Below are 7,485 nucleotides of genomic sequence, written 5' to 3' on the forward strand. Positions count from 1 at the left end.
ATTTTGGGATGGGGACTGGTGGAGTGAGATGAAGTAGGAAAAGAAGAGTAGGGGCATGAATGGGATGGAAGTCACAAACAAGATTAGCCACTGGTAATACTTGCTTAGCAATAGACAAATAACCTAGAGATAAATGGGCATGATGCAAAGGAAACAACAACATCTGAAGTTTTTAAAATGAATCTATTTTCCAAAGAGGGTGAAAGAAAAGAAAGTGAAGTCACTCAGTCGTGTTCAACTCTTTGCAATGCCATGGACTGTAGCCTACCAGGCTCCTCCATCCCTGGGATTTTCCAGGCAAGAGTACTGGAGTGGGTTGCCATTTCCTTCTGCAGGAGATCTTCCTGACCCAGAGATTGAATCCAGGTCTCCTGCATTGTAGGCAGACACTTTACCATCTGAGCCACCAGGGAAGTCAAAGAGGGTGGATTGTACCAAATACTAGTTCAATTTTTTGTGTAATACATTGGGTTTGGAAAGGCAAAAAGTGCGTGTGGAAATGTAACTTGTCAATAGGAGCCTGGAAGAGCAGAACTGATCTGCGTGGAACAAAAATACAAAATTTCCCAAAGCCTTCCACAGAGTATTGTCTTGGGACCAGCATGGGCTACAACCACGAACTTGTCAGAAATGGAGAATCTTGGACCCAAGCTACATTGCACCAAGATCCCCAGATATTTCGTTTTGAAGGTGAACTGCCTTAGAACAGGACTATTTGATTTTACACCTGAGTCTAGGTGGGAAAGACTAGAACCAGCAGATGCAACAAGGCAGGGTGACTAAGTACCTGAGGGAATCTATTGGAATTGGGAGTCTGAGATAAGAGACCACCAAGGTGATGTTAATACAATGAGGATGTTTTAGAACTTAATCTTTTTCCCCTTTAGCATGTGCTTGTGACCTCCACATCAACTAAAAGAAACCTTTGCCTCAAGGTACTGGTATTATTAAAGACACAGGGCAATCAGAGATGGTCAGTATGCAAATTCCAGGTGTCTTGGCAATTCCAAGAATTTCCTAAATTATAGATGGTTCCCATTACATATCAAGACTCTGACTTGTCTGGCTGTAATCATAGCATTTTATTGTAAACTCTGGTGTAGAGAAGATCCAGACTGTAATCTTGAAGAAGGGACCATGTGACAAGAAGTAGACACTAATCCAGGAATCCAGTTTCTCCACTGCATTGGCTTTACTCAGGACCTGAGAAGTAAGAAATCCCAGTTAGGCTGAAGAAGAAGTCAACAGTGAAAGGGCTTCTATCTGCTTTCTCCTTATGACTCTGGGAAGAGATGCGGCTGCGATGCCTCAGGGTGATATATGGTGACTAGAGTAGGATTGATGTGGCATTGTTCAGTGTGGAGTGATAACTTGACACTGTTTCTCCCTCACACCCACCACACTATTCTTAAGACTTGTGATAAAAAGGAAAAGACCAGGTGGTACTTTGCTCAGGACTATGCTCAGTGAAAATATGGTATATAACTGAAGAACACTCTGGCAAGTTCTGGCTAAAGTGACTCTGTGGCCAAGGGCTTGAAGTAGGGCAGGCTAAGCTGGCAATTAAATTGGAGTCATGGTCAGAGCTCAGAAGATTTGCTAAGTCTGTATGAGCTGCTGAGATTGGGAGGAGAACCCAGGCCTCGACCACAGGTGACCTGAACTGTAGAGAGCAGTGTTTACACTGAGGACAGGGGCCACTGCCTAAGTCCTTGGTGAGGTGAGCTGTCCTCAGCCTTGAGTTTATCAAGGACCATGAGGAAGGACAACATAGGACCTGACACCCCTTCCCTTGCTGCCAGGAAGATATGAGCTTCACCTTACTCCAAGAATGGCTTGTAGAAAGGTGGGGTGGTGGTGGTGATGGTGGTGGGGAGATCCTTTAAGAAAAGAGAGAAATACACTTGATGATGTGTATTTTACACTTAAATTGACAAAGTACTTACCTAAAGAAGTTAAAATAACTAGAAAGTTTATTTTAATATATACTTTTAAAATTAGAGATGCCAAGGAAACATTTCATGCAAAGATGGGCATAATAAAGGACAGAAACAGTATGGACCTAACAGAAGCAGAAGATATTAAGAAGAGGTAGCAAGGATACACAGAACTGTACAAAAAAGATCTTCATGACTGCAATACTGTGATCACTCTCCTAGAGCCAGACATCTTGGAGTGTGAAGTCAAGTGGGCCTTAGGAAGCATCACTACGAACAAAGCTAGCAGAGGGTGATGGAATTCCAGCTGAGCTATTTAAAATCCTAAAAGATGATGCTATTAAAATGCTGCACTCAATATGCCAGCAAATTTGGAAAACTCTGTAATGGCCACAGGACTGTAAAAGATTAGGTTTTCTTTCCAATCCCAAAGAAAAGCAGTTTAAACTACTGCACAATTGTACTCATTTAACATGCTAGCAAATTAATGCTCAAAACTCTCCATGCTAGGCTTCAAAAGTATGTGAAGTAATAGCTTCCAGATGTTCAAGCTCTATTAAGAGAAGACAGAGGAACCAAAGATTGAATTGCCAACATCTGTTGGAAATTAGAAAAAGCAAGAGCATTCCAGAAAAACATCTATTTCTGCTTCATTGACTATACTAAAGCCTTTTGACTGTGTGGATCACAACAAACTGTGGAAAATTCTTGAAGAGATGGAGATACCAGTCCACCTTACCTGCCTCCTGAGAAATCTGTATGCAGGTCAAGAAGCGACAACTTAGAGCCAGACATGGAACAACGGGCTGGTTCAAAATTGGGAAAGGAATCAATAAAGGCTGTATACTGTTACCTTGTTTATTTAACTTTTATGCACAGTACATCATGTGAAATTCCAGGCTGGATGAAGCACAAGCTAGAATCAAGATTGCCAGAAGAAATATCAATTAAACTCAAATATGCAGATGACACCACCATTATGGCAGAAAGCAAAGAGGAACTAAAGGGCCTCTTGATGAAGGTGAAAAAGGAGAGTGAAGAAGCTGGCTTAAAACTCAACATTCAAAAAACAAATATCATGGCATCCAGTCCCATCACTTTATGGCAAATGGATTGGGGAAACAAAGGAAATAGAGACAGACTTTATCTTCTGGGGCTCCAAAATCATCATAGATGGTGACTGCAGCCATGAAATTAAGATACTTGCTCCTTGGAAGAAAAGCTATGACAAACCTAGTGATAGTGATAGTGAAGTCGCTCAGTCGTGTCCGACTCTTTGCGACCCCATGGACAGTAGCCAACCAAGATCCTCCGTCCATGGGATTTTCCAGGCAAGAATATTGGAGTGGGTTGCCATTTCCTTCTCCAGGGGATCTTCCTGACCCAGGGATCCAACCCAGGTCTCCCACATTGTAGGCAGGCGCTTTACCATCTGAGCCACCAAGGAAGGCCATGACAAACCTAGACAGCATATTAAAAAGCAGAGACACTACTTTGCCAACAAAGGTCCATCTGATGGGAGAGTTGGACAATAAAGAAGGCTGAGTGTCGAAGAACTGGTGCTTTTAAACCTTGGTGTGGGAGAAGACTCTTGTACTGCAAGGAGATCAAACCAGATAATCCTAAAGGAAATCCACCCTGAATATTCATTGGAAGGACTGATGCTGAAGCTCAATACTTTTGCCACCTGATGTGAAGAGCTGATTCATCAGAAAAGGCCCTGATGCTGGGAAAGATTGAAGACAGGAGGAGAAGGGGACAACAGAGGACAAGATGGTTGGATGTCATCACCGACTCAATGGCCATGAGTTTGAGCAAGCTCTGAGGATGGTGAAGGACAGGGAAGCCTGGCATGCTGCAGTCCATAGGGTTGCAAAGAGTCAGAGATGACTGAGCGACTGAACAAAAACAATATTTTAATGTGAAGAGTGTGACTTTTAATTGGTATATGCATATTTTCTTTCAAAATTGAAAAGAAATGATGAGATGAATTAATACAAGATAGAGCAAACTACATTTTTTGAAATCTGACATATTGAGTTAAATCTCCCTGTCCAGTTTCCCTAAAACATAGACACACAAGCACACATACAAACACACACGCATGCAGTGTGCACATTTCTGAGAATTTTTTTAAAAGACACAAAGGGCATCTTTAATTGTTCCACAGTATAGGAAGTTGGAGCTTTCAGTCTTCATGGGCCCTGAGACCCCAAATGATATCCAAGTGACAGTAGATGTCAGGTACTTGAGTATCTTTTGTGCTGATACTTAATACATTATTTAAAATAACTTGTACAGAAGAGTCTGATTTATTAGTAGGTGGTGATATTCCAGTTTACAGATGGGAAACCAGAGGCTCAGAATGGCTGGTTTACAGGTAACTTGCCCAGTGTAATGTGGCCAATAAGTGACCACACTGGGACTCCAACCCAGATTTAACTCCAGAGTTTATGTTTATATCCCGCAGTCTGTTTTTGATACTCTCCCAAATGTATGCTTGCAGCATAACAGCCTTCCCTATTCCTTCTTCCTTCTAGGTTCTGCATTTCTATTTTCTCTCCCTTTGCTTGCTTCGTTTGTAGTTGCATGATGACTGTTTGTCTCTGGGTGTTAGCACAAGCATTAGCATCTGCTGTCACATGTACTCCCCTGGGCTGAGTCCTGTGTCCTAACTGGACCTTTTCCAGTGGTCCTTATATATGAAGAAGAGACACATGTAACCCAGTGTCCATGCAGGTCTCCCTGGAGACACAAGTGTGGGCGAGCCTCTGTCATGGTTCCTGGTACTGTGGCCTCCCATTTTCATTCTAGAAAATAGCCAGGGTGCCTCAGCCAGGGAGCCACCCTTGTGTTGGCTGACATTGACTTTGGTTGGTTGTGTTCTCTCTAAGTGCTGGGAACTCTGAATGTGTCCTGTACTGTTGCTGTGCTTTACGACAGCAGTGGACTGGCAGGTTCCGCTATTACATGAGAGCTGAAAACTTCCTCCTCTTCTCTCACTGGCTCACTTATTCCCTGGACGTACCTTCCTTGTCCCACTTCTGTTCCCTAGAGTCTCACATAGACTTAATATTTAAGGATTCAGTGATTGAGTAAAATATTGTATGTAGTTATTATCAAGCCTCCCTTGAGTGATGAGACCTGGGATAATTTGAAAACGCTGCTTACTCAGGCTGTAAAATCAGAAGTTTTAAAAGAACAGAAAAATCAAGAGATACCTTCATTTTTGTTTCTCTCATAATGTCTTTATTTTAGGAAGCTGGTCTACAAAGTAGGGGCTTTCCAGGTGGCACTAGTGGTAAAGAACTCACCTGCTGATGTAAGAGATATGGGTTCAGTATCTGGGTCAGGAAGGTTCCCTGAAGTAGGAAATGGCAACCTGCTCCCGTATTCTTGCTGGAAAATTCCATGGACAGAGGAACCTGGCAGGCTACAGTCCATGGGGCCTCAAAGAGTGAGACATGACCAAGTGAGCACTACAAAGCAATCTTGTACCACTGTTTTATAGGGTCTCAGTACTACCTGTATTCTGATTCTTCATGAGTTACCCTTATTTACTATCCATGCTTCTCTCAGATTAGCAATTGATATCTCAATAGATGTCCAAATATATGTCAATATCTTACTTTGCAAAACAGGATGACATGACACTGCCTGAGAACACAGAGGCTATACAGGACATAAAAACAGATTGGCTGAAAGACAGGGGTGAGCTGTGCAAATGAAATACAATGCTGGTTATCCTCAATATAAATCAGTGAAGGGAGCCAAGAGGCACAAACGTTTTCATATGTCTTGAACTCGTTATTCCATTTTTGGGAATCTTTCCTAAAGGAATAATGAAAGATACAGACGAAAACTGCACTGATTAGATAATATGGGATTTACTAAGTCCTTGAATACTTTATAGAATTTGCCTGTAAAACATAATGGCCTAGTATGTTTTAAGGGGAAATACTTCATGAACTTTCCAATTTCTTTAATGGTTATTAGACAATTCAATTATTTTTTCTTGTGTCAATCTCAGTACTTAATATTTCTCACCAATAGTCCATTCCATCAAACTTGTCACATTCCTTTAGAGTTTTTTAAGTCTTCTCCATGTCTTTGGTAATAAGATTTCACTAACATTGTATTGTGAAACTTCAAGCATTCAGAATGTTGGAAGATTTTATAATGAGCACCCAAACACTCACCACCAAGATTCTACCACTAACATTTTACCATGTTTGCTTTATCACACTTCTATCCATCACTCCATCTTTGTAAAATGAATTCCAAAGTAAGTTGCAGACATAGTATTAGGATTTTAACATGAAGAAAAAAATTGTTTTAATCTCTTAGTAGTGTAATAGCCTTAGTATTATTAGTTGACATATCTGAGATTCATGGAAGGAAAGAGATGGTATGTAATATTGAAGACTGTTCACAAAGATGGGAATAGTGCCACCCCAAGGCATTGGGGTGCCAATGCCACCCTGGGACCTAGTTCAGTTCAGTTCAGTTCAGTTGCTCAGTCGTGTCTGACTCTTTGCAATCCCATGAACCACAGCACGCCAGGCCTCCCTGTCCATCACCAACTCCCGAAGTCCACCCAAACCCATGGCCATTGTGTCAGTGATGCCATCCAACCATCTCATCCTCTGTTGTCCCCTTCTCCTCCTGCCCTCAATCTTTCCCAGCATCAGGGTCTTTCAAATGAGTCAGCTCTCCACATCAGGTGGCCAAAGTATGGAGTTTCATCTTCAACATCAGTTCCTCCAATGAACACCCAGGACTGATCTCCTTTAGGATGGACTGGTTGGATCTCCTTGTAGTCTAAGGACTCGCAAGAGTCATCTCCAGCACCACAGTTCAAAAGCATCAATTCTTCAGTGCTCAGCCTTCTTTATAGTCCAACTCTCACATCCATACATGACTACTGGAAAAACCATAGCCTTGATTACACAGACCTTTGTTGGCAAAGTAATGTCTCTGCTTTGAATATGCTGTCTAGGTTGGTCATAACTTTCCTTCCAAGGAGTAAGCATCTTTTAATTTCATGGCTGCAACCACCATCTGCAGTGATTTTTGAGCCCAGAAAAATAAAGTCAGCCACTATTTCCACTGTTTCCCCATCTATTTGCCATGAAGTGATGGGACCAGATGCCATGATCTTAGTTTTTCTGAATGTTGAGCTTTAAAGGCCAACTTTTTCACTCTCCTCTTTCACTTCATCTCTAGAGACTCTTTAGTTCTTCACTTTCTGCATAAGGGTGGTATCATCTGCATATCTGAGGTTATTGATACTTCTCCTGGCAATCTGGGACCTAGTCAGTTCAGTCAGTTCAGTCGCTCAGTCGTGTCCAACTCTTTGCCACCCATGAATCGCAGCATGCCAGGCCTCCCTGTCCATCACCAACTCCTGGAGTTCACTCAGTCTCACGTCCATCGAGTCAGTGATGCCATCCAGCCATCTCATCATCTGTCGTCCCCTTCTCCGCCTGCCCCCAATCCCTCCCAGCATCAGAGTCTTTTACAATGAGTCAACTCTTCGCATGAGGTG

The sequence above is a fragment of the Bos indicus x Bos taurus genome, unplaced genomic scaffold (assembly GCF_003369695.1).
Source record: "Bos indicus x Bos taurus breed Angus x Brahman F1 hybrid unplaced genomic scaffold, Bos_hybrid_MaternalHap_v2.0 tig00000638_arrow_arrow_obj, whole genome shotgun sequence".
Lineage (NCBI taxonomy): Eukaryota > Metazoa > Chordata > Mammalia > Artiodactyla > Bovidae > Bos > Bos indicus x Bos taurus.